This window comes from Nyctereutes procyonoides, unplaced genomic scaffold (genome assembly GCF_905146905.1).
Source record: "Nyctereutes procyonoides isolate TBG_1078 unplaced genomic scaffold, NYPRO_anot_genome, whole genome shotgun sequence".
Taxonomy (NCBI): domain Eukaryota; kingdom Metazoa; phylum Chordata; class Mammalia; order Carnivora; family Canidae; genus Nyctereutes; species Nyctereutes procyonoides.
Window position 1 is genome coordinate 62,174,117 of NW_026575135.1, and position 27,499 is coordinate 62,201,615.

Here is a 27,499-nt window from a genome sequence, read left to right on the forward strand (position 1 = left end):
CTGAAAATCAGCACAGCAGGCCCCTCCCCCAGAAGACCAGCTGGACGGACCAGTGATACTCCCCCGTGTTCCAATACAACTTGTTTTTGGCCACTCTGCACTGAGCAAAATGACTAGAAGGAAAACCTCACCTCAAAAGAAAGAATCAGGAACAGCCCTCGCTCCCACAGAGTTACAAAATCTGGATTACACTTCAATGTCAGAAAGCCAATTCAGAAGCACCATTATACAGCTACTGGTGGCTCTAGAAAAAAGCATTAAGGCCTCACGAGACTTCATGACTGCAGAATTTAGATCCAATCAGGCAGAAATTAAAAATCAACTGAATGAGATGCAATCCAAACTAGAAGTCCTAACGACGAGGGTTAACGAGGTGGAAGAACGAGTGAGTGACATAGAAGACAAGTTAATGGCAAAGAGGGAAACTGAGGAAAAAAGAGATAAACAATTAAAGAACCATGAAGACAGATTAAGGCAAATAAATGACACTCTAAGGAAGAAAAACCTACGTTTAATTGGGGTTCCCGAGGGCGCCGAAAGGGACAGAGGGCCAGAATATGTATTTGAACAAATCCTAGCTGAAAACTTTCCCAATCTGGGAAGGGAAACAGGCATTCAGATCCAGGAAATAGAGAGATCCCCCCCTAAAATCAATAAAAACCGTTCAACACCTTGACATCTAATAGTGAAGCTTGCAAATTCCAAAGATAAAGAGAAGATCCTTAAAGCAGCAAGAGACAAGAAGTCCCTGACTTTCATGGGGAGGAATATTAGGGTAACAGCAGACCTCTCCACAGAGACCTGGCAGGCCAGAAAGGGCTGGCAGGATGTATTCAGGGTCCTAAATGAGAAGAACATGCAACCAAGAATACTTTATCCAGCAAGGCTCTCATTCAAAATGGAAGGAGAGATAAAGAGCTTCCAAGACAGGCAGGAACTGAAAGAATATGTGACCTCCAAACCAGCTCTGCAAGAAATTTTAAGGGGGACTCTTAAAACTCCCCTTTAAGAAGAAGGTCAGTGGAACAATCCACAAAAACAAGGACTAAATAGATATCATGATGACACTAAACTCATATCTGTCAATAGTAACTCTGAACGTGAATGGGCTTAATGACCCCATCAAAAGGCGCAGAGTACCATGGACTTTCTTCAGAGACTTAGAACAAATTATTTTAAGATTCGTGTGGAATCAGAAAAGACCCCAAACAGCCAGGGGAATTTTAAAAAAAGAAAACCATATCTGGGGGCATCACAATGCCAGATTTCAGGTTGTACTACAAAGCTGTGTTCATCAAGACAGTGTGGTACTGGCACAAAAACAGACATATAGATCAATGGAACAGAACAGAGAACCCAGAAGTGGACCCTGAAATTTATGCTCAACTAATATACGATAAAGGAGGAAAGACGACCCACTAGAAGAAAGACAGTCTCTTCAATAAATGGTGCTGGGAAAATTGGACATCCACATGCAGAAGAATGAAACTGGACCACTCTCTTGCACCATACACAAAGATAAACTCAAAATAGATGAAAGATCTAAATGTGAGACAAGATTCCATCAAAATCCCAGAGAAGAACTCAGGCAACACCCTTTTTGAACTTGGCCACAGTAACCGGAGAAGGACAAACAGTGTATGTTCTCATTCATTTGGGGAATAGGAATAATAGCGAAAGGGAATATAAGGGAAGGGAGAAGAAATGTGTGAGAAATATCAGAAAGGGAGACAGAACATAAAGACTTCTAACTCTGGGAAATGAACTAGGGGTGGTGGAGGGGGAGGAGGGCGAGGGGTGGGGGTGAATGGGTGACGGGCACTGAGGGGGACACTTGATGGGATGAGCACTGGGTGTTATTCTGTATGTTGGTAAATTGAACACCAATAAAAATTAATTTATAAAAAAAATAAATAAATAAATAAATAAAATAATGATTAATAAAAAAAAAAAAAAGAAAAATGAAACATCTTTAGTGAGAGAAGCATTGTCAGTATCTTTAATTCTAGGGCTGACAATATGATTTTGATGTGTTTACCATTAATGTGGTAGAAATGGAAAAATATACTTCTTGGAAAAATGCAAAGTATCTTGTTATGCATTTATCCAACATAGTAATATTTTTGAGAACCTGCTGTGCACTGGGAAATGTACTAGTTGTTTAGGATTTACTGGGGGTGAAGAGAACAGACACACCAGACTGCCCTTATAGATACTCATAACACATATATTTCAGTATTGCTAAGAGTTACGAAGGCAGAAAACAGATTATGGTGGCAGAAAAATAAAGGATCTGGGGCACCTGGGTGGCTCAATCAGTCAAGCATCTGCCTTTGGCTTGTGATCCAGCCCTGTATCAGGCTCCATGCTCAGCAGGGAGTCTGCTTCACCCTCTACACCTCCCCTCCTTGTGCTCAGTCTCTCTCTCTCTCTCTCTCTCTCAAATAAATAAAATCTTTTTTAAAAAGCAAAGGATCTAATATAACACTGGGTGGTCAGGGAAGGCCTCTGAGATTTGAAGAATGAAAGGAAGCCAACCCTATGAACCGTGAGAGGAGAGTCCTAGACAGAGAAACCAGCTGGGACTGAAGAGCACCCATCCAAGCAACTACTAAGCAACCAAAAGAGTGTTCAGAGTAGTTCTCAAATAATTAAGTGATTTAAGGAGGGACACAGCAATCTATCTCTTGGACTGGCACCCCTTGCATATAAAAACAATAACACCCTTAACCATACATTCAGGAAACACAAGTAGAAATGCCGACCCATTAAAAGTGCTTGCAAAGCATCTGTGAGGACAGTATCACTGCATATTGCTCATCCCTAGACAGCAAGTCTTCAGAGAAAGTGGAAGCTCCTCTGGCATCCTCTTTGTCATGAAGATCAATCTATTGAACGTGTGCAGCTGAGGTGGGAAGGAGATTAATTGCTCCAAAACCATAAACAGTTGAGACTGGAACACAAAATACTTTCCAGAGCAAGTGAGGTAGCAGGAAATCGTGCAGGGGTTGAAAAGGTCTATGAGAATCATAAATAATGAAGGACCTCATCTAAAAATGTTTGGTCTCTAATGTGGAATTTAAGAATTGTGACTTAGAAATTTGGAGCATGTTTCCTCAGCTCTAACATTCCACATTTTCTAACATCTGTCATGACCTTGGCAATGGCTTTACTAAGCTAGACTGACGAGGGGAAAAGAACTTGGAATCTTGGTACAGATTTGAGGAAATGAGCATTTTTGAAAAAAACCCAATCTATTGTTCACAGCATCCTGAACTACCCAGAACTATGTAGTATTATATAAAAAGCATAACAAGCCCACAGCAAATACTTTAAGTATAGGCTACAGGGTCCCTGTAGGGCTGCGTGTTTCAGTACGGCAGCCACTAGCCAGAGGTAGTTATTGAGCACTTGAACTGTGGCTAGTCCAAATTGAGACATGCTGTAAGTGTGATATATATGTCAGATCTCACAGTCTCAGTACAGAAGAGAGTGTAAAACATCCCACTAATCACCATGTAATGTTTGCATATATTGGATTAAAATAAAATACTGAAAATTAATTTCACTATAAACTTTTTAAATCCCAATACTTCAACCCTTAACTTCACACATTCCACTCACATTCTATTGCTATTGGACAGCTCTGTTCTAGGAACAGACCTCACCATGCCTGCTCTCTAAACATCCATCCTAAACCATTTTATCAAAATGAATGGCATTTATCATAAATGAGTGGCAGTGTTGTCAGAGGAAAAAAAAACAGGTGGCTAACCAGGTTTAGGTTTAGGTGGAAGGTAACAGAAGGATGTGACAGTTATACAGTATCGGAAAAATTGATGCTTGGTAGAAAACTCATCAATAAGGGTTGGAAGGAAATTACTGAGGTGCTCTAAAGATGCTTCCAAAGAAGGAAACCAGGAACAGAAAAAAAAAAAAAAAAGCAAAATAAAGCAAGAGAGTACTTTATCCTTGTGCCCAGTGACTGAGGGTCCTTCAGACTGCTTGCACTTTTTTTTTTTTTAAGATTTAACTCATCTATTCATGAGAAACACACATAGGCAGAAACATAGGCAGAGGGAGAAGCAGACTCCCTGCGGGGAGCCTGACCCCAGGACCCTGGACTAGACCCCAGGACCCTGGGATCATGACCTGAGCCAAAGGCAGATGCTCAACCACTGAGCCACCCAGGCATCTCTGCTTGAGTATTTTTAAACAAAAGAGAATGCATAATTCTCCAAACCTATACCCCACCTCCCCATCCCTCCCTCCAAAACAACAACTGAACAAGCACAAAATAAGCCTTTGTAATCAGTGAGCTATAAGACACCTCATATATACCCTGAAAATTTCATGGCAACAGCTCTACTCCATGTGGACTATGCAACAGATGTTGATGATGCTTAGCATGAGCTGAGGACAGAGGAAAAAACTTTCCTACCTTCATATTTGGCTGAAGGAAAAGTCTTTTCCCTTGAAAAGATCTGTGTAAATGTACGCCATTAGCAAACTAGCTAATACGTCAGACTTCAAAGTGACCAGACTGTACATTCACTGTTTTACTAATCCTCTGGCTTCCCCTGTTTTGAAATAGTTCTAGAAAAATCCATTTGGAATATTTTGCCCTTGGCTCTGGTGTCCCTCCTTAAATTTGGCAGAGGAGTTCACTGTCCTCTGCTCTTCCTTGTGTTAGTTATAAAGCCGTTTGTCATCTCTAGTATCCGGAACACCTGCTTTTTTTTAAAGGACTGCTGGCACAGGGAAAAGAACATAAGTTATTTTTATGCAAAACTCACCAGCTCAAGACTTTTAAAACGCCTATCTGAAAGACTGTATTTTCTTCCCCTGTAATCAAATAGGAAATCTTAAAAATCTGAATTTTTCATTTTACCAGTTTCCTTTGGAGATAAATCACTGGAAGGCAAGTGACAGGATAGTTGGGCAAGACAGAGAAAGAGGCTTTTGCTCGAAATAAGATACACAAGGGAACAAAATCACTGGCAATCATGTCTTCTCATCCAGTGAGAGAGTTTTAAAGAACTTTTGGAAGCCTAGGGAGGGAAGAGATCCAAGAATTTATGAAGACCAAGAAGATGAGAGAGGCTCTATTACTTCTTCTTCTGGAATGTGACACATTTTAAAACCCCATGTTTAGTGCGTATCTGTAGTTTTTGCCTACTTAGCAGAATTTCTCCCTTCTAGTAAGAGCTATTTTTCTTCTGGGGAAGAAAAGGGAGAACTCATCCTTCCTCAATGGACAGAACTGTTTATCACTTGACCCACCTCCCTCACCATAGGGATGGGCACATGGCCAAGACTAGCCAATCAGAGTCTCTCACTCTCTAGTGGCCCTAGAGCTTGCAGAGGGATGGGAGATCTGTTGAGCGACTGAGAGAGAGGCATTCTCTCTTGTTCTATAGGGTTATTAGCTGTCAGAGTGACATGAATCTAGGGCAGCCAAGTTGGCCATCTCTGCTCCCCCAAGAGCCTAATGGAGAATGGAGCCAACAAAGAGAAAGCTACTACCGGGAGGGGTAAAAAAGAAAGAAAAAAATTTTTAAAGATTTTATTTATTCATGAGAGAGAGAGAGACATAGGCAGAGGGAGAAGCAGGCTTGATCCTGTAACCCCGGGATCATTCCCTGAGCCGAAGGCAGACTCTCAACCACTGAGTCACCCAGGCATCCCAAGAAAGAAAACATTGATGAAAAAATGTAAGCCCCTGGATTTCTTACTCACGTGATCCCCAAATTCCCACTCTGCTTTCCTTTTCAGCATAAGTTAATTTAGCTGGACTTCTGTCACGAGTAATCAAAAGTCAAAAGACTCACAACTAGTACCCTAAGTTCAAGAGCAAATAAAAACTGTTAAAAAAAAAAAAAAGAAAGAAAAAAAAGAAAGAAAGAAAAAAGAGGGAAAGAAAACAAAAAAGCATAACACGGGCCTCCCAAAGTAGAGAAAAGAAAGAGGAAAAGTGGAAATGATGACATAATTTCTCCTTCCTTCTTTCAATGTGTTAGCATAAATTACACATGCGCAGTCAGAAATTCTAAAGAGACTATCAATCTTATCGTACCCACTGGAATTGAACACTGACTAAATCATCACAACGAAATGGACAATTTTTGGCATACAAGGTGCTCTGCAGGCAAAAGTGTACGTTTTTGAATCATCTCTCTCAGTTCTTTCCATATTTCTTTTCTATTTTGCCACTTCCCTCTTTTTTTAAATAAAAAATGACTATTAAGGAATCAATCAACTGATATGTGCTCATTTTTAAAGAAATATTAGTAAAGAAGTCAATTCATTAGAAAAGAAAAATCCAAACCTTACTTTTCAAACCTCTTCTTCAAGTGTGTGTTTGAATGTACCCTTTCAATCCTTCTCCTTGCGTGTATCAAAAAGTATCTCTTTTCCTTTTAACACAAAATTGAATCAGAATTGGCATCTTGTTCCCCACTTAACTTTTTTTTTAATTGAAAACATCTTACAGACATCTTTTCATGTAAAATATATAGGTCTACCTCGTTTTATATTTAGTGGCTCACAAATATTTCAATGTATTGATGGACATTTAGTCTGTCTCTAGTTTTTTTGCTTGCTTTTACTATTAGAACTAGAGATAAAACAACCTTCAATCTATTATACTGTTCCCTCTTTTAAATTATGATTACTTTTATTATTGCTACAGTATTTTCCTACTCACAAACTATGAACTAGTGATCAGGAAAAAATCTTCATCTTGCATACATGCTTGTGTGCACGCACACTGGGTCTCATGAAATACACAGCAGTGAGGCATGATTTGAAGTGTGACATGAAGAGAGACATGGATATAAATTATCTGGCCCAGGATGGATGAGGTCTACACTCACAACCATACGTGTGCATCTGCCTTCCTTAGGGTTACAGATGTTGGCAGATGACTGACCTCCTAACCTACATCTCTGCCATTTTTGGTTGTCAGCTTCCATCAATGACCGCATAAGACAGTTAGGAAAACAGCTCTTCACCTTTGGGCAGATGCCTGTTATCCATTTGTCTAGATCAAGAGGCTTATAAGTACTTCCAATTCGGAATTCTGTAGGGCCATTTGCCAGGGCAGGATTGACAATTAAGTTGATAGTGTTCAATCAGCCAGTGGACAGGATTCATTTATTTTATCTTCCGCTTTGGATTCTTCTCCAAGGAAACTTCTAGAGGTTTAAAAATAGTTTAGACCCTTTTTGCTTTTGTATAATTATTAAAATTTTATTTTTTAAAAGATTTTGTTTATTTATTCATGAGAGATGGAGAGAGAGAGAGAGAGAGAGAGAGAGAGAGAGGCAGAGAGAAAAGCAGGCTCCATGTAGGGAGCCTGACATGGGACTCGATCCGGAAACTCCAGGACCACACCCTGGGCTGAAGGCAGGCACTAAACCCCTGAGCCATCCAGGAATCCCCACTTTTGTATCGTTACTAAACCTGCAGACAGCATCAGCCCTTCTTTTGAGGGGGGGGCAGGGGGGGTTATGACACTTCACACGATTGAAGCCTGAGTCAATTACCTGTAATATTTTCCTCTACCTTCTCCAGGTAGGGGAAGTTGAAAAAGCGATCCCTTCTTGGGGTGGGTTATCATCTGGCTTAATTTTCTTTATGCTGGCATTTTCGTGTCTGAAGCTGGGAGGTAAAATGCACTGACTGATGTGTACCTCTTGTTCTCAGATAACGTGAGTTGCCCCGGATGTGCTGGTACCTCCCCTGAGGCCCCAGAGAGGCAGCAGGGCCCACTTACACTTCTATTCCATTTTCTTCAATTTTTACCCAAAGTAAGAAAATAACGTGAGACGATTTTCTACTGAAATCTCCAATATTAGCAGATGATTTGGCCAATGAACGCTAGCTAGTAAAAACAGGAAGGCCTGCCTCTTTGCTGATGAGGAAGACAATTCCTGATGGCAGATTCCTGTCCCCCACTAAACTGTAGAATGGCACTTGAAGCACAGGTTAATCAGACTTCTGGGTTATTCTTGTTTTCCATTGGCAATCATCAATGAGTCGTAAATGGCTGCTATCAAAGCAGGGTCCCTTCCTTACTCAAGGCCAGTGCTTGGCTGCAAAACTGTGGGGTAGGCAAAGCTTATGTCAAGTAAATGGACCACCTCACTTCACTTTTCAGCTACCCTCTGTCTGTCAAAATAGGTCCTGACTTTCTTACCTCTAGAAATCCACTATCCTCATCCTGGGCTGGTCTGTCTGGGACCACACTTTATTCTTAGATCGGGACTGTATACTACCTTGCAGACTTTTCTGTCTCCAACCAACACATGCCACCAAAACATACTTGTCTTGTGTCCCATTCCATCTGGATCCTAATGGAATCTGGAGTAAAGCTGATAAACTCACCTAAGTGCAGGATGCTGTGGGTACATTTCTTGGATCTTGTGTTCAGTTAACAGGCTCCTCATAAATCTGGTTAGAATCTCCTTTGTGTAAAAGAAATGAATATTGTGGTGAGGCTCTCAGGCACTTTCTTGTGAGAGGTAGTCGAGGACAGAGTTGCTTTCAGAAATTCCTTAAAGTACATTAAGAGTCAGCTCCCTACCACACCAACCTAGGCTGGCCTTTTGCCTTTGCCGTTTTGACAGGAAACTTCATGGAATATCCTAACAGAGCTGCAACTATAACTTAGCAGTCATTACACTCGTCCCCACGGCAGGAGAAGAGACCTCTGCCAGGGAACATTCTCCCACATAAGTCAGCCTCTTGACGGTCCACGAGAGGGGTAGTGAAAGATCTTGGTGTTTGCAATGCGTGGATTCTACTGATGACTTTCCTCACACTTACCTCTCACTCTGTCAGGGCTACACTGCCCCTGTCTTTTCGAAGGCACATGAGTTTCTAGGTGTGCTGACTGCTTCTATAGAACCTCATTTAGATGCCTACCGTGTTATGTTCAGCAAGGGAGCTAAAAACAAAAAACAAACCAAAAAACCTCACAACATGAGTCAAATTGGGATGAAGAAGACAGCATTGTTCCAACTGAATAAAACATCCAGCCATGGCTTTTTTTTTTTTTTTTGTCTTTTCAATTCAATCCCATATTCTCTGATACCTTCATATTCCCTGTTTCATATTATGATTGTTTTTTTTCTTTAAACAGTATACAGATGGCCCTGGACATACCATGGTTTGACTTCACAATTTTTCTACCTTATCATGGTGCAAATGCAATATGCATTCAGTAGAAGTGGTACTTTGAATTTTGATCTTTGCCCAGGCAACGAGGTGCAGTGTGATACCCTGTCATCCAGTGATACCCTGGAGCCACCACTTCCAGTCAGCCATGCGGTCACAAAGGTAAACAGCCAACACACTGACAACCATTCCATCAGCATACAACCACTCTGTTTTTCACTTTCAGCACGGTATTCAATCAATCTCATGAAATATTCAGCGCTTGGTGATAAAAATAGGCTTTGTGTGAGATGATTTTATCTAACTGTAGGCTACTGTAAAGGCTCTGGGCACATTTATGGTAGGCTACACTAAGCCACAACCTAGGTATTAAATGCATTCTTGGCTTCCGGTATTTTCAATTTATGATGGGTGTATTGGGATGTGACCCCATCAGAAGCTAAGGAAGCTCTCTAGACTCTGTAGGATTTCAATCTTATTTCCCACGCAGCAACTAAAAATGCAGTATGTCATATAAGTGATTTTAGATTAGGATCCTAGGGAAGATAATTTAATCCAAGATTGTTAGGAAAAAGGTGATCTATTTGTTTTTCTTAAATATCAGTAGAAATTCATTTCACAGACTGCTATGTTTCCTCTAAATATGTACTTAAATTCAATTGATTAATCTCTGGTCAATCCTTCTAGTTCCATTAAGTCCTTTTATAAGGTAGTTTGAAATAGCTGACTGATGTTCTTATTACCAGGGGAGATTTTCCTGGCTACTTAACTATTTCGGACATGGTTATATCTAAACACAGAACTTTCTCATTTTTCCATAGGCGAAGGCCTTTGTTCAATTTGTATAGCTTCGGCACAACATAAAGGAAATTTATAGGTCCAACATCAATTTTATATTCAACAAAGTAGCTATTTGAAGGATAAAGAATAATTGGAGACTTTGATTTAGCTTGCATTAAGCTCTCATATATCAGTTATAAAATAAAAATTTATTTGCCTTTCCCTCAATTAAATATGTTCACGTTCAAGACAAGAATGACACGGTAGGGGAAAACCTCTCATCTCAAGAAATTTAACCAAAATATTATTACAGTTATAAATCCCTAATCGGAGGATCTTAATGTTGGTGACAGGACATTAGGAACAAGCTAATTGGCAATGTAAGAAAGACCTAGGGCAGGAGGGAGATTTTTAAATCAATAGAGTAAACAACTGGCTGACATTGGATAGATAAGAGAAACTTGTTTCTGAAAGCTGCATTTCCCCATTGCTCTCAGCCTGAGAAAGGTTGAATTTACAATGTGAAGTGGCAAGCAGGAGATGAATCCAGGGATTTCAGTCTGGGGCTTTGCCATAGTCCTAAATCATCCCAATGGTCTCAGCTCATGCTTCCCTTCTTTCTCTTCAAACCATCTGGCAAGGCAATAAAAATACTTGTCATTTTAGCATTTTGAAGCAAAGGCTTAGGAGGGAGGCAGAATTTTATCAAGAATTTTTTTTTTCAATAAAACACGCTAATGGCCTAAATCTATTTGGCTATGAGAGTGGAGCCCTTCCTCTTCAGCCCACTAGCCTCAAAGGGTCTTCCACTCTGTGACATAATTACTACTAGCCAGAACATTTTCCGTAGGCTTCTACCTTGCATTAATAGTATTTTTGAAAGTCAAAATATTATTATTGTTATTATTATTATTTGCAGCTTTGCAGCTGCTATGTTGCCCAGTGTCAGGAACACCATTTACTCCTAGATGTGCTCCAGAGGATGTTATTACCATAGACTACAAAGTGAGCAGTGACCCCAGGCTCTGTACAAGAAGGTAGCCCTCGCTCGGGCTGTCTAGAATGGCGTGAGGAAATATGAAAGGGGGTAGGCTGCCACAGAGGCACAAGAATTCAGAGAAAGGGATACTCTGGAAAACAAATCCTTTTGTGAAATCTGTGAAAATAATAAAATGTTGACCCAAGTTATTTGGGTGTGAAAGAGAACGGTGGCTCCTGAAGGCTTGAGGACAACCCGAAGGCAGGCATTTTGAATTTGTCTCCACAAGTACACACCTTCCTACATCTGCTGTCAAAACGGATCACAGATCTGGGATCCTCAAGGAGCTTATCCTAGAAGAGCTGATGCAGAATAAAGAGACTCGGCTTATGTGTATAGAGGAAGGAAAACCCAGGGGTGGTGCGAGAGGAGTCGCTAAGGAATTTGTTTTCCTCAAATTCTTCCTTTTCATTAATCTTAGCATATTTCAAAGTCTAGAGTGTTGGTTCTCCCATTCAAAATACCCAAGTATGAGCCCTGGACTCTATGCAACAGGGGTGCCTGGCTCATCTGCCTTTGGCTCAGGTCATGATCTCAGGCTTCCAGGATCGAGTCCTTCTTTTTTTTTTTTTTAATTGGAGTTCAATTTGCCAAAATATAGCATAACACTCAGTGCTCATCCCATTAACTGCCCCCCTCAGTGCTCGTCACCCAGTCACCCCAACCCCCCGCCCTCCTCCCTTTTCACCACCCCTTGTTCGTTTCCCAGAGTTAGGAGTCTCTCATGTTCTGTCTCCCTCACTAATATTTCCCACTCACTTCCTCTCCTCAGCCTCCCTGCTCAGCAGGGAGTCTGCTTCTCCCTCTCCTCCCTGTTTGTGCTGTCTCTCACAATCTCTGTCACTGTCTCCGTCTCTCTTGCAAATAAATAAATATTTTTATTTTTTTTCAAAGATTTTATTTATTTTTTCATGAGAGACACACAGAGAGAGGCAGAGACACAGGCAGAGGGAAAAGCAGGCTCCATGCAGGGAGCCCGATGTGGGACTAAATCCCAGGACTCCAGGATCATGCCCTGGGCCGAAGGCAGACACTCAACCGCTGAGCCACCCAGGTGTCCCAAGATATTTTTTAAAATATGTATGTAATGAACTTTAATTAAATACTCTCATTCTTAATAAAAGATTGAGAAATTAGGAGGAAAAATCAGTCTAGGATCATTGCATTTGGGTTTTACAAAGGCACATGCCTTTTCCTTTCTTTCTTAGCATAATGTTTCAACACCAGTTTAGGTTCTTGATTCCTACACATTAAAATGCCTAGACTTTGAAAACAACATTATCAGAAAAACTGTGGAACCATCACAGTGATGATCTCGATATGAAGCCGCCATGAAACATTTGACCCCCCTTTGCCCTACAGGCAGCCTCTCCCTATTTATTTTTTTAAAGTTCTTTTTGAAAATATTATCTTAGAAAATTGAAATTAAGGTACTCTGAGCTCATGTGTATCTGACTCAAAATATTTTGCATGTGAAACAGCCAAGTTAGAGAAAAAGTGGTTCAGCTGCAGGAACCATGTGACACCTATAAAGAAGGCATTCCAAGGGGGGGGCGTTTTTTCATGGTGAGCCAAATAAGAAGCAGCTGGGGCTGCAGCATTCCTCCTCATCCCAGACAGTCCAAAACTGGGAACTGAAGTGCCAGCTTTATGTGTACACTGCAAGAGCTTATCTTTAAATAGTCTTGCCGTCAAATTCATCTTTCATCTATTAATAGGAATGGCCCCTCCAGCTCACACCAAAGGGGCCTAAGTCTCCAAGGAAAAGTGTAGAATCCTTATTCTCTTGTGCTTTGATGACTAGGTGCCTGGATGTGCACAGATCATCATGAAGAGGCATAAATCCACGAACTGTGAAAATACAAATCTGCCCTAATGGGTCAGCAGTGAGGCAGTTCCAAAACAAATATCCTTGGAACAGGCAAAGCACCTGGTGAAAGGATTTTAACATGAGCCAAAATAGCTGGGAATTCTATCAGGAGCTGGTCCCCAATAGTACCGGGATGTACGTGAAAGGCAAAGAGGGCTTTAAGCATAACGAACGCCTTCAGGGCCAAGAAAATGGGAAGATATTTTAGCTATTGTCACGTTTGATCTAACCACAAAAGGCTGTTACCACAGAGATGTACCAGCTGGTTGCTCACCTTCCAGGCTGTGTAGTTTGTATAGTTTGAATGGAAGTCAGGGTGGGGACAGATGACCCCGGGACAGGTGTCCAAGAGGTAGTTCAAACAAGCAGTTAACATTGTATCCCTGTTTGCTGTCATAGCATCATTGCAGCCTCACATCCAGCCAACTCCTCAGGCTTCCTGCATCTCCCCTGTCTCCCCCTGAGGGAGGATTTTTGCATATGTAGGTAGACAAGAGTCTTAGGGTCTATGAGTTGTGGTAGGCAGAGAACAACTTGGAAAATTTGTCATTTACATTGAGTGCAACCCACAGATGAAAATTGGTGTTCATCCACATCAGGAGTAGCAATGTTATCATCTACCCCCATCCCCATCACAACCACTGCATGGCCAGATCTACTGCACTGGGCTGTCCTAGATTCAAGAAGAGGTGGGCCACCCAGAGACCATGCCTGTCAGGGGAGTGAGGATGGTGTGGCCTGACCACTGGGGGAGATACTCTAGGTCCAGGGCATGCCCTTGAGTCCGCTGAGCCTCCGACTGCCCAGCATGGCACAAGTTAGAATGGCCCACCCTCTCAGGGTGTCCCTAAGTGCTCAAGAACCCCTCAGACCTGCAGCGGGCCTCTTCTCACTTTTCATCTTTTTAAAAGATTTTATTTATTTATTCATAAGAGGCACACACACAGAGAGGGAGAGAGAGAGAGAGAGAGAGAGAGAGAGAGAGAGAGAGAGAGAGAGAGGCAGAGACACAGGCAGAAGGAGAGGTAGGTTCCAAGCAGGGAGCCCGATGTGGGACTCGATCCGAGACCCAGGATCACACCGAGGTGAAGGCAGATGCTCAACCACTGACCCACCCAGGCGTCCCTCTTCCCACTTTTCAAAGTAGTGGTGGTCCTGCGCACAGTGGGGAAGGTCTGAGTCACCTGTGATGTGCAGATATACACCTTCGGATAGGGAAGTAGGAACTAGCCCACAGCTGCTGTCAGCACCTGGGCCACATTGTACCACCCCAGATACCTGCTCATTCAGGGAGTGCTCTTTGCTCCAAATCCTGGGGAATTCATGTTCTCCTCCACCTGCCAAACAATCCTAGTCCTGATGGTACCCCAGTGACGGATGGCCTGGGTTATGAGTCTACCTGACCAAAACACGTTTTGCAGAGCCAAATATTTCCATCAGCACAAAATAAACATGTTTGCCAAGAACTACAAACCCACAATTCCAATCTGTTAACACTTGTGAAAGATAAAGATACCAAACAATCAGTTTCCTTGGATTTTTTAGTCTCCTGTGTGAACTCTAACTATTGTTCTTAATTACCTTTCAGTTCCTACTTGGACACCAGGGTAAGTACAGATTTTAAGAGGAACCTACGTGTCAGGATAAGAGTCACCAATCTAGTCCCTAAAAAATAATTGTCACGCATCATCATATGGAGTGATTTGTCCGATGTGGAACACTTCATAATTTGGAACCAATGCTTTAAAACTTTGTACTCAAATAGTTATGCACCCTTTAAAATAATTCTAACTCCAGCTATTCAGAGAACCACAGTCTTCATATGTTTCTGCATGAAGTATTATCTACGGAAGAAAACTCTGATCTCATACTCATGATGTAATGTATATCAGAGGCCAGTTGGTTCAGGTGAGTGAACTAGACCTTCACATAAGGAAAAAAACTCATATTGGATCTCTTTGCATGGGATGTGGTATTTGACATTACCACATCAGCGCATAAGCAATTGTTTTCTTTGGAGGTTCTTCATGTTGGGATTGATTGCTAGAGAAAATGTACAGCCATGTTTTATTCTGAGCAGTAAGAGTTTAGACATTTTGTTTATAAGGTTAACATGAAATCCACTCATCAGAGTTGAGGGTAAGCTCCATGGGGCAATGTAGTAATTAAACTTCTCTGTGAAGTTGTGGGTTCTTAGATGGCATGTCTCCCAAGAAGTTCAGTCCTGCAATCCTGTGATTACAAGAGTTTGCTTCAGACGGGGAGGTTTGTGTGTGTGCCTGTGTGTGTGTGTGTCTGTGTGTGTGTAAGCAAATGCCTCTTAAGCCTCCTATCTACATGGCTGTTTGAAATACAGCTCATCAGGCTAAATTAAAAACACTCTTTGTTGATCTGAATATTTTCCTTTTTTTTTTTGAAGTGTGCTGATTGAAACAGGTCTGCTATATGAATTCACAATATCTCTATAGAATTAGAAAGTGGGAGGAGCAGGAAGGGGCGTGCAGGGCTTTTGTGTTTACATTTCAAGACCTTCCTTATAGGTTGTTCTTATTATGTCTCCCATTAGTCAAATTAGAGGTGGAGCAGAAGAAAAGCCAACTATTTTAACATTTAAAAATTTTTGGAGATCAAAACCTGAGGTTTTTAAAAGTATCTGAAGAAAGGAATCACTCAGTTTTGTCTGGGACTTGATCAACACACTCAAACCGCACATAACTTCACAACTGTAAGGCTCATTACATTGTATTTTGCTATTTTTTTACTAAGATAGGAATCACTTTCCAGTTATTGGAAGTGGTTCTTTAGAGTTTCCATGAAATTTAAGATCACTTTTCCAATAGTTCACATGTGGTACGATCACCTTCCTTCATGTCTTTTTCCTTCTGTACTCCAACACACACACACACAAATACACAAATGCACAAATACACACACACACACACGCACATTTGGGGGATGTCCAGGTTCTGGGGAGGCAGGGAAAGAGAAAGTTTAAATTTGTGAGCAGACATTTCGTTAAGACTTTGAGACACTGATGTTAAGACTTTACTAAGCATCTAATATGAAAGTGTACAGATGAGCATCAGAAACGACAGCCCCAGGGACACCTGGGTGGCTCAGTGGTTGAGCGTCTGCCTTCGGTTCAGGTTGTGATCCTAGGCTCCTGGATTGAGTCCCACAGGGCTCCCTACCAGGAGCCTGCTTCTCCCTCTACCTATGTCTCAACCTCTCTCTGTGTGTCTCTCGTGAATAAATAAATACAATCTTAAAAAAAGAAGAAAAGAAGTCCTCAATTAACTAATAAAATACACAAATGAAAAAAAAAATCTCAGCCCCCCCCCCTTAAACTCTTTAGAGGATTAATAGTAAATGACATATGTACTTAAATTATTTACTACCTGAACTTCGCTGGGTCCAAACAGCCACAAACATGGAAGAAATTTACAACCGATGTATTCTCACACTGACTTTGGCAAAGATCTACTCCTTGTAGTGCCCTATGTTGAGGAGTATCCAGTTCTCTTGTTCTGTGGACATCAGCACAACCTCCCTTGGTACTTTAGCACCTTCCTAAACCCTAGCTACACCCATCCCCACCATCACACACAGAATCCATGCCTGTCATTGATTTCCTGACTGCTACACTTTGCACCCACTTTCTCTTTTTCTATCTTCTTGCCAGGGAAAACGCTAAGATGATGTATTTATTTAGGTACTCGAGTTTTGTCATTCTTTAATTTCTGTAAAGTTTATCTTATGAATAAGGAACTAGGTACCTGTAAGAAAGCCACTGGATGGCTAAAGAAGCATCACTGCGCGGTAGTCACAGACGTGTCCCTGCAAATCCAAGCAAGCTTGAGCAACCAGTGTCAGAGATGGAATCAAGTCCATCACTTTCCAGCACAGGTGGCCTCACCTTCCTCTTTGGCAATTCCAGACGGCCTTGACTCCTGCTCTGTTCTAAACCTTCACTGTCGGTCTGTTTAACCTAGCCTCCTTAAAAATTCCACCCGACATCATTCTTTCTGTAAAGCTAGTTTCCATGAGTTGAAAAGACTCATTTCCTCGGAACGCCGACTGCTCTTTGCTTATATAGCCTGTATCTTAGGGCATTTAAGACTTTCTATTTTGCACTGTTGATATTTCTGGATGTGTGTTCCTTTGAAGTCTGCTTGAGGGCACAGCATTATTTACCTTTCTGCTCTACTTCAGTGTCTAGCATGATTTTCTGCATATGCTCTGTTCCTGAGAAACGTTAGTTGAATATGTGAATATAAAATTGAATAAATTAAGGGATAACAGAATAAACAAATGGCATGTTATCTATGATGTCAAGGTCCATATGTGATGGTGTGAAGAATAAATAAGATCTTGTGGTGGCAGCACCCAATCCTAGACCTCAGTTCCTAGACTGGATACTCCGAGTATGATTTTCCTTGTGTGGAAATGATGAGATTTTCATTTTGCATTATAGAATCACTCCAATTAACAAACAATCCCACATTAGCTATCTTACTGTTGGTAAATGTGCCATCATCAAAGAAAAAAATCCTCATGAATAAGCCTGAGTAGTAATGACAGATGAAACATCATGTAAAGCCATAGTTTGGAGGAGATTAATATAGAAATGCCACTTTGTTAATATTTCACACGGAGGGATCCCTGGGTGGCAGCAGCGGTTTGGCGCCTGCCTTTGGCCCGGGGCACGATCCTGGAGACCCGGGATCGAATCCCACGTCGGGCTCCCGGTGCATGGAGCCTGCTTCTCCCTCTGCCTGTGTCTCTGCCTCTCTCTCTCTCTCTGTGACTATCATAAATAAATAAATAAATAAATAAATAAATAAATAAATAAATAAAATTAAAAAAAAATATTTCACACGGAGAATCTGAGATTGTATTCACTCCCAATATACTTTTGGTTTCTCTCACACCACATTGTTCCATATGGGATCTGGGGGAGCAATGCCATATTCTGTTTGTCTTGCAAGACCCCATAGGGAGAGCTTCATGTTTACAGTGTATGTCATTAGTATCATAAGCATTAGTCAATATTCCATAAAACAAATTAATAAGTCCCGTTTGCCTCCCCATAGAATTATAATTTGATTCCTAGGTCTTTTCTGCATTGCTGAAAAATTCATTAAATGATTAGAAAATAGGAAAAGATTAGAACTGATTTTTTTTAAGGTTTAATTTAGAATAACTGGAGGTCCATATGAAGTTGTAAGAAATAATTCTGGGAGGTCCCATGTACTCTACCTGGTTTCCCTCAGTGGTAACGTCTTCTGAAACTATCGTAAAAATCACAACCAGGATACTGATGTTAATACAGGCAAATAGCCTGTTGGTTGCTCTTTTGTAGCCATATCCACTTACCCCACTGCTTCACACTGGCATCCACTTATTCCTTTCCATTTCTATAATTCCATCATATTAAGAACGTTGTATAAATGGAATCATATAGCATGTAATCTTTTAGGATTGGCTTATTTCACTCAGCGTAACTCCCCAGAGATTCATCCGTGTTCTCAGAGGGTATGCCTTTTATTGTTGAGTAGTATTCTATGATATGGACATGCCATAGTTTGTCTAACCATTCACCGGTGGAAGGTCATGTGTGTTATTTCCAGTTCTTGGCCATTATTAAAACACCCATTAATGTGTCTCTGTGAGTATAAGTTTTCAAGTCTTTGGGATTGCCCAAGGGCAATTGCTGGGTCATATGTTAGTTGCATATTTAGATGTGTAAGAAGCTGCCGAACTATTTTCCAGGGTAATAATAGCATTTTCCATCCTCATCAGTGACATATGGGTGAATTCAGTCTCTGTAATCTTTTTTTTTTAATTTTTTTTAAATTTATGATAGTCACAGAGAGAGAGAGAGAGAGAGAGACAGGCAGAGACACAGGCAGAGGGAGAAGCAGGCCCCATGCACCAGGAGCCCGATGTGGGCTTCGATCCCGGGCCTTCAGGATCGCGCCCTAGGCCAAAGGCAGGCGCCAAACCGCTGCGCCACCCAGGGATCCGGAGTCTCTGTAATCTTGCCAGCATTTGGTGTCGTTGCTCTTTATTTTTGTTATTCTAATGGGTAGGTAGCGATCTTAGTGTGCCTATAATTTGCATTTCCCTAATGGCCGATATATTTTCACATGCTTATTTGTCATCTCTATATCCTTTTGGTGAAATACTTCTCCATGTCTTTTGATCCTTTTTTAAAAAAAGATTTTATTAATTCATCAGACATACAGAGAGAGAGAGAGAGAGCACAAGCAGGGGAAGCAGCAGGCAGAGGGAGAGGGAGAAGCAAGCTCCCTACTGAGCACAGACCCTGATGTGGGACTTGATCCCAGGACCCTGGGATCACGACCTGAGCCAAAGGCAGACACTTAACAGACTGAGCCACCCGGGTGCCCCGTCTATTTTTTATTGGATTATTTAACATTGAGTTTTGAGTGCTGCAACATATCCTAGATACTAGTCATTTTTCAGATAGATGCTCTGAAAATATTTCCCCTGGTCTATAGCTTGTTTTTCATCCCTTTAACAGTCTTTATAGAGCAAAATTTAAAAATTTTGATGAGGTCCAATTTATTAATTTTCCATTTTTGGATTGTGACGTTGGTATCAAGTCTCAGAACTCCTGCCTGGTAACACCTGTTATCAGATTTTCTGTTATTAATCTATTACCAAAGATTTTCTCTTATTTTTTTTCCTTCCTTCTTCCCTTCATTTCTCTCCCGGCTGGAATTTCCAGTCCTACATCAAATAGGAACAGTGAGAATGGATATCTTTGCCTTGAGTAACGATATTAGCTCTAGGTGTTTTGAAAATGCATTTTATCAAGCTGAAGATGTTTTCCTTCTATGCCTAGTTTGCCCAGGCTTTTTGTCACAGTAAGGTATTGGATTTTGTCGAGTACGTCTTCTGCATCAATTGATATAATCATATGATCTTTCCTCTCTAGCCTGTTGATATGGTGAATTATATTGATTTTCAAATGTTGAACCAGCCTTGCATACCTGGAATAAATCCCACTTGGTCACCATACATAATTAATTTTATACATTGCAGAATTTGATTTGCTAATGTTTTGTTGAAGATTTTTGCACTGAAGCTCATGAACGATATTGGCCTATAATTTTCTTTTTCTGTATTGTCTTTGTCGGATTTTAATATGAGGGTAGTATTAGTCCCACAAAATGATCAGGGAAATATTTCCTCTTCTTCTATTTCCTGGAAGGGATTGTGCAAAATTGGTGTTAATTACTTAAGTTTTTGATAGGATTCTCCAGTGAAACCATCTGTGCTTAGAACTTTCTTTTTCAAGAGCTTTTAAATTACCAGCTCAATTTAATGTTTGTAGGACTATTCGGGTTGCCTATTTCATCTTGGCTGAGTTTTGTACCTTGTGATTTTCAGGTCCATTGCTCCTAAGTTGTCAAATTTATGAGCATAAAGTGGGTTGTAGTATTCCTTTATCATGATGTTTGCAGGATCTTACCAATAGTCCCCATTTTGTTCCTAATATTGGTGATTTGTGTCTTTTCTTTCCTTTTATATTTGTCAGTCTTGCTAGAGATTTATCAGTTTTATTGATTTTTTTTCAAAGAACTAGCTTTTTTTTTCCATTGATTTTTCTCTACTGTTTCCCTGTTTTCAATTGCTCTGATTAATGCTCTAATCTTCATTATTTCTTTCCTCTGCTGGATGGTTGCAACAGTATATTTTTCTATATTTATATTTTACATATTAAAAGCTAACAGTTTCTGAATTGACATGATAGCCAGTTTGTAAATATCATTTTTAAATGTGTTAAATAGGGAATATTCTTTAAATTGGTAACAATGTTTAGCATTTAAGTGTTTCTTGTCACACAAAGTTTAGACAGAAAACAGGAAAATCATTTCACTGGCATGGAGTAAGTTCACACCTAACTTCAGTTTCCATCTGAGGAGTATTTACAAGTATTCTATCTCCAACTGAAAAGTTATATTTGAGGACAATTTGCAACATAGCTCTAAATCACTGTGCATAGATATGTTGAAAACTAGAAAAGTTCTATGAAAGGTCTTTCTTCCAGGGAAGGGTAGGGAAACTGCAGAGCAGAAAATAAACTGGAGAAAAATGAATAACCCACACAGGAAAGAAGGGATATTTTAGCTGAAATATAGCTGGAAAATTTAGGTAGAGGTCTTACAGGAGAGAGGGGGGAAAGGCAGAAATGTCTGAGTCAGAGAAAGATCGCTCCCTAAAGAGAAGAGAGCTGCCAAAAAGAGCAGAGGTTTGCAACTGAGCTAAGTGGAGAATAAATGTAGAAAGAAAACAAGACCTTTCTTAAAAAATATGTATGTATATTTTATATACATACAAAATTGGATAAATATAAATATAGGTAATAAATACATATATACACATATGAATATGCACACACACACACACATATATAACATTTTAAAATAAGTAAATAAAGGGCAAGAGTAGAAGTAAAAATCCCAGTTAATTAATCTTCAGGAGCTTATGAATTTAAGTCACAGTTCCTGCCCTCCTAAAGCTTGCAATCTGACCAATTGAGTCTGTTTCATTGGATTGCTTTCAAGTATATTTCACTTAAAATGGTTGTTCATGTGTTAAAGTTTTAATTGCTTAAAAGAAAAGTGTTTTTAAAACTGCAGCTTTTAAATTTATGTGAGTCCCTGAGGTCTATAGCCAGCATGTCTGCCTTAACAATCAGTCCACTAAGCTATAGTGTATTGAGTTTTCTATAGACTACAGATCTGATAAGAAGCTAGATGCTTGTTGTTTATGCCTACTGTAGTCCAAGAACAATCAATAGGTAACCCTGTTATTTTTATTTTTATATTTATTAAATATTTTATTTACTTATTCATGAGAGACACGGAGAGAGGCAGAGACACAGGCAAAGGGAGAAGCAGGCTCCCTGTGGGGACCCTGATATGGGACTCAATCCCAGGACCCCGGGAGCATGCCCTGAGCCAAAGGCAGATGCTCAACCACTGAGCCACCCAGGCACCCCAACTCTATGTTATTTTTAAATTTAGCTCTGGCCCTTAGCTTCTTCCAAGTCTCTGAAGATGCCCTAACTCAGTTTTGCTGTATCTTTCTCCCTGGTCTCCCTGGATGTAAATAAACCTTCGTCAGTGTTTCGTCTTCAGACCTTTCCTCTTCTGCTCTTAAGTTCTGTGACGTGTCGGTCTGGAATGTCTGTCTCTCTTCCATACCCCTCTCAATATCTGTTCAACTCCCATGTGGACCTTTAAATTCAGTTCAGAAGTCACCTCTTCTCGAAAATTGTTTCTAAATACTCTTTCCCTCCAGTACTCATTCCATTCCTATATACATGACTTGTGGTCACACCTACAACAGTGCACACTCTGTTTCTCATCTTATACTTGTCTTCCTAACTAGACTTGACGCCTGAGACTAGGCCTTAAGACTCTGGTGTTCCAAATTCCTAGCACAGAGAGAGCACTTGATAATAGAGGCTCTTGAGTGAATGCATACATATACAAGCTAGTGACCAATGGCTATTTAATAAAACGCATCCATAAAAAATACTCAACATTTTCAGAGTATTCTTCCTTTTTCTGATGTAAAAAGGTAGTTTAAAAGATACTTTTAACAATTCAAGAAGACAAGTCATAACCTGGGAGAAAACATTTGCAAAAGACATACCTTATAAAAGACTTATCCAAAATATAGAAAGGACTCTTAAAACTCAAGAATTAAAAAAGCATCACCAATTTTAAAAAGAGCCAAAGTGCTTAACAGATAACTCACCACAGAAAATATATGGATAGCAGATAAGCATAGGAAAAGATGTCCAACATCATATATCATTAGGGAATTGCAAATTAAAATAATAATGAGATACCACTAGATACATATTAGAATGATCAAAATCTGGAGCAGTGACAACATGAAATACTAGTGAGGACATGAAGCAATGGGAACTCTCATACATTGCTAGTGGAAATGCATAATGCTACAGCCACTTTAGAAGAGAATTTGGCAGTTTCTTATAAAACTAAACATATTCCTACTATATGCTCCAGCAATTGCACTTCATGGTATTTTCTCAAAGGAGTTGAAATGTGTGCACAGAAACCCACACGTGATGTTTATAGCAGCTTTATTCATAATTGCTAAAATGGAAGCAACCATTTGCTTGATGTCCTTCAGTACTTAAATACATAAACTGTGGTATATCCAGATAATGGAATATTATTCAACCTATAAAGAAATGAGCTATCAAGTCATAAAAAAAAATGGAAGAACCAAAAAGTGAAAAAAGTCAATATTGAAAAGTCTACATACTGTCTAATTCCAAGTATATGGCATTCTGGAAAAAGCAAATACAATAGAGACAGTAAAAAAGATGAGGTAGTTGCCAGGAGTTAGGGGAGGATGGATGAGCAGAGCACAGGGGATTTTGAAGGCATCAAAAGAGTTATGTGTAATACAATGACAGCAGATACACACCATCACACATTTGTCAAAACCCATAGAACTTAGAACAACAACTATGTACCCTAATATAAATGATGGACTTTGGGTGATAATGATGGGTCAGTGTAGGTTCATCAACAATAATAAGTGTACCACTCTAGCTGGGGATGTTAATAGTGGGCAAGGTTGTGTGTAGTGGTGGGGAGTACGTGGGAAATCTCTGAACTTCCTGTTCAATTTTGCTCTGAACTTAAAACTTCTCTAAAATATATTATATTAGAAAAAATGTATCCTACCTTTTTTGGAGGGTAAATGATTCACATAAAAAAGCTAACACTATTGCAAAACACAGCGTAAGACTTTGCTACTCAAAGTCAATCTGTGGCCCAGCAGGATGGGCACCTTGGAGCTTGTTAGAAACACAGAAGCCTAGAGCTCACCCCAGACCTACTGAATCACAGTCTGTGATTTAACCAGCTCCCCAGGTCATGGTGGATGCACAGGAGAATTTAGAAACTCCCTGGTGGAGAAGACCAAGGATAGAACTAGCAGTAAGAAGAGCCAGGTTCCTTCCTTACCTCATCCACTTGCAAGCTGTGTAGCCTTGGGCGCCATCTTCAAATGACAGGTTCCTAGTCCATAGATCAAGCAAGTTGGCCTAGCTTAGAGGTTCTCATGGTGTGGTTGCTGGACCAACACTATCAGCATTATCTGTGCTTGCAACAAATGCAAGCTGCTGAATTGGAAACTCTGGGCGTGAGCCCACCATTTGTGTTTTAATAAGCCCTCCAGGTATTGTGGAGCTAAATTTGAGAACCACCCTTCACTGTGAACATTCTACACTGATGGGAAATATTTAAATGTCATGAGATTTTGTATTTATCTACCTGTATCTATAGCATTCTTTTAATTTCAGACAGTGCCCTTGACCATTTAAAAATATTTATTTTTTAAAAAGATTTTATTTATTTGACAGAGAGAATGCACACAAGCAGAGGGAGCAGTAGAAGGAGAGGGAGAAGCAGACTCCTCCACTGAGCAAGGAGCCCAATGTGGCACTCGATCCCAGGACCCTGAGATCATGACCTGAGCCTAAGGCAGATGCTTAACTGTCTGAGTCACACAGGCGCCCCTAAAAATATTTCTTATATTGCTAGAAATTTCTATTGAATTTTTCAAGTAACAAAAGCAGTTTCTCTGGACTCTGATATAAAGGAAACAATTGATTTGAAGATATACTTCAGACAAAGAAACTCCGAGCTTGCTGCTCATTAAGAAATGAGGCTTTTAATCTGACAGGATAGGTTTTTTTTTCCTCTTGTAATTAGCAAACCACATATTTTTAGTGCCATCATGGCTGGCTGGGGTCATTTTCATTATCATAATTCCCCCTGAATGCTAAATATGTTCTTTATTTTCATTATCATAATTCCCCCTGAATGCTAAATATGTTCTTTTTATCTAATTACAAAATCTGAAGAAAAATAAAAGCAGGCAATGTAAATTTTAATTTGGTTTAATCACAGAAAAGAATGCCACGATCACATCCTTAGCTGTGAATCGCAGAACAGCTAATAGGACTCAAGAAAAAAACACAAAGGCATTAACTTCTTGTCTGGTTCAAGCAAAGTGAGAGCATTTGGCTTCATTTGAAATTTGGTCAAGACTAACACAGCCAAGCACTGTTTTTAATTCCTTGTTTTATCACAAGAGAATTCACAAAGTAAAAATCAAAGAATTTGCATTTTGAAAGGGAAAATGATGGGTACTTAATCTATGGGTTCTATTCAATAATAATTTGTTCTATCCTAACAGAACTAATTCTAACTTACTAGTTCTATCAGATAATAAATATTAGTATTTATCTAATTATCTAATAGAATGAACCGATTAGTTCTATTAGATAATAAATACTAGTATTTATTATCAGACAGTTGTTAATATTACTGAGGGGCAGGGATGGGCATCATATATTTGTGGATGTAGGGGCCATGTTTGCATTTGCTCTATGAGCAGAGCACCTACTACAGAGAGCTCCAAGGTAGTCTTTCCTCTAGTCTGACTGTATAACAATGTAACAGCAGTGGGCAGATGATGCCTTCACACAATTTAGATTTAATTTACTTTAACCATTTCCTTCCTGATATGCAAGCCCTGGTAACCCATTGCAGTGATATCAGTTGCTGGCTCTCACCTCTTGTATCCAAACCATTAGGTTGCAATAGGCACAGTACTGTCATGTTTAATCTCCTAGCAATGTCCCATCTCCTGGTCTTTTGAACCTTGACAATGGAGCAATCGCACCAACATTTCTGGCCATATTTTCAAAGGAAGAGTCTCCATTCTAATGAGATAAAATTGGCTTGCTGCCTCTTATTTTGCAGAAAACAATTTACTGCACATCACATGGCTTTAAACATAAATCAAACAGAAGCCTTAAGTATAGGAGACTCTGAAAAGGGAGGGCCCTTGAAAATCTGGCCTAGGGGTGCCTGGGTGGCTCAATGGGTTAAGTATCCAACTCTTGATTTTAGTTCAGGTCATGATCCAGGGTCCTGGGATCAAGTTCCATGTGGGGCTCTGCACTCAGTGGGGAGTCAGCTTGAGACTCTCTCCCTGTCTCTCTGGGTCTCCCTTTGCTCTCTCTCTCTCAAATAACTACATCTTAAAAAAAAAAAAAATCTGGCCTAAATGTGTTGCTGATGGCAATACATCAGTAGGATTTTTATTTCCCAAGGGTATTTACTGCTCTAAACACTCTACCTTCCCAAAGGGAATGACTGCATTTGGGTTACAAAGAGTCAGTGTGGGCCGAGGGTGAGGTATGTGGTGGGACAAAGGATGGGACACTGGGGTCAGCTGTGAAAACGTACTGCAGAGAATTTGCTCAGAGAGGCCTCCATCCCCAAAGAATCACCTAGGTAGATGAGAGAGAGAGACAAGGGAGCTAGATAGAAGGGAAGGGAGGATTAACACACACACACACACACACACACACACACAAGCGCAAAGAGAGGAAATGAGAACATGGAGAAGGAAATAGAGGAGAAGAGGAAGAAAACAAGATGGGCAGGAGAACGCAAGATGCGGAAAATAAAAGGCAGACAGAGTGAGAGGTTGGAAATGGGGGTCTGAGGCAGAGCCCCAGATGGAGAGGAGGCCAGTCCGGGAAGTGGTCAAAGGGAGAGGGGCGGGTGGGGGGTGTTTATCTTGGGAGGGTCTTCGTGGGTGTGGACCTGGCGATTTTGTCTAATGAGGTCATGATAATTGCATGGTAGACAGCCCGTAGAAGCTTCTCGCCGGCACATGTCTGGCAAATGCATCCCTGGCATGGCTGCAGTGAGCTGAGAGCCAGCTCTCCTGAGATCCGCTGTTTCCCCGAGGAAGCAAAGCCACAGGGTGCAATCGCTGTGCGGCAGGCGTTGGAAACCAGCACGCACAGTCAGGAGGAGGATTCTGCAGTGGTATGTCACATCCCAATTAGTCTAGAAAAATGCCTCCACGGCTCTTCTGAAGGTTCAGGGGCTGCGGGACATGCCAATGCACACTGAGGGCTTTCTCCTGCTTTGGATTGACACCAGTCTCCTTTTGTGACTCAAAGGTGTCTGTCACAGTCCTGCCCGCAGCTTTATATTCTCTGTATGATAGCCGTATACCATATTTTTCCAATATTTATTTTTATGACATAGGCCTAGTGGGAAAGTTCTGGAGGAAGGACCAGATATTTTCTCGGTTTTACTTACAGTGCAATTAAATTAAATTTATTTCTATTCAACCTGACCCGAATATGTATACTACATATCTATACATCTCTTCGTTACGTTTGGGCTCTGTATACTTTTACTGAAGATACTGGGGTTTGTCATTTGCATATATCACCATATCAGATATCTTTTGCCAACTATTTCACACCTGTTTGTCCCAAGATGAAGTCTTTATAATGAGCTATTATCACATATAATAAGGATTCTATACGTCAAAAGATATCTCAAGACTTGTGCTTCTTTCTTCCTGCTTTACTAACTCTAAGTTAACATCACTGAGTACTTTTCAATAGTTGTAATATTACACTATATTTTGAATTTGTTGTCAGATTTTTCTCCTAAAATGCTAGAAAATAAGTGACACCCAGTAAGACACCAGTTAAATAAATCTTCAAAAGC

General features: G+C 40.4%; 1 protein-coding gene across 1 annotated transcript in view; it reads right to left on the reverse strand.

The window, feature by feature from the left end:
* Window positions 1-27,499, reverse strand: part of LOC129494628 (uncharacterized) — a gene marked incomplete at its 5' end in the record, with an annotated part of 613,327 nt that overhangs the window by 313,955 nt on the left and 271,873 nt on the right.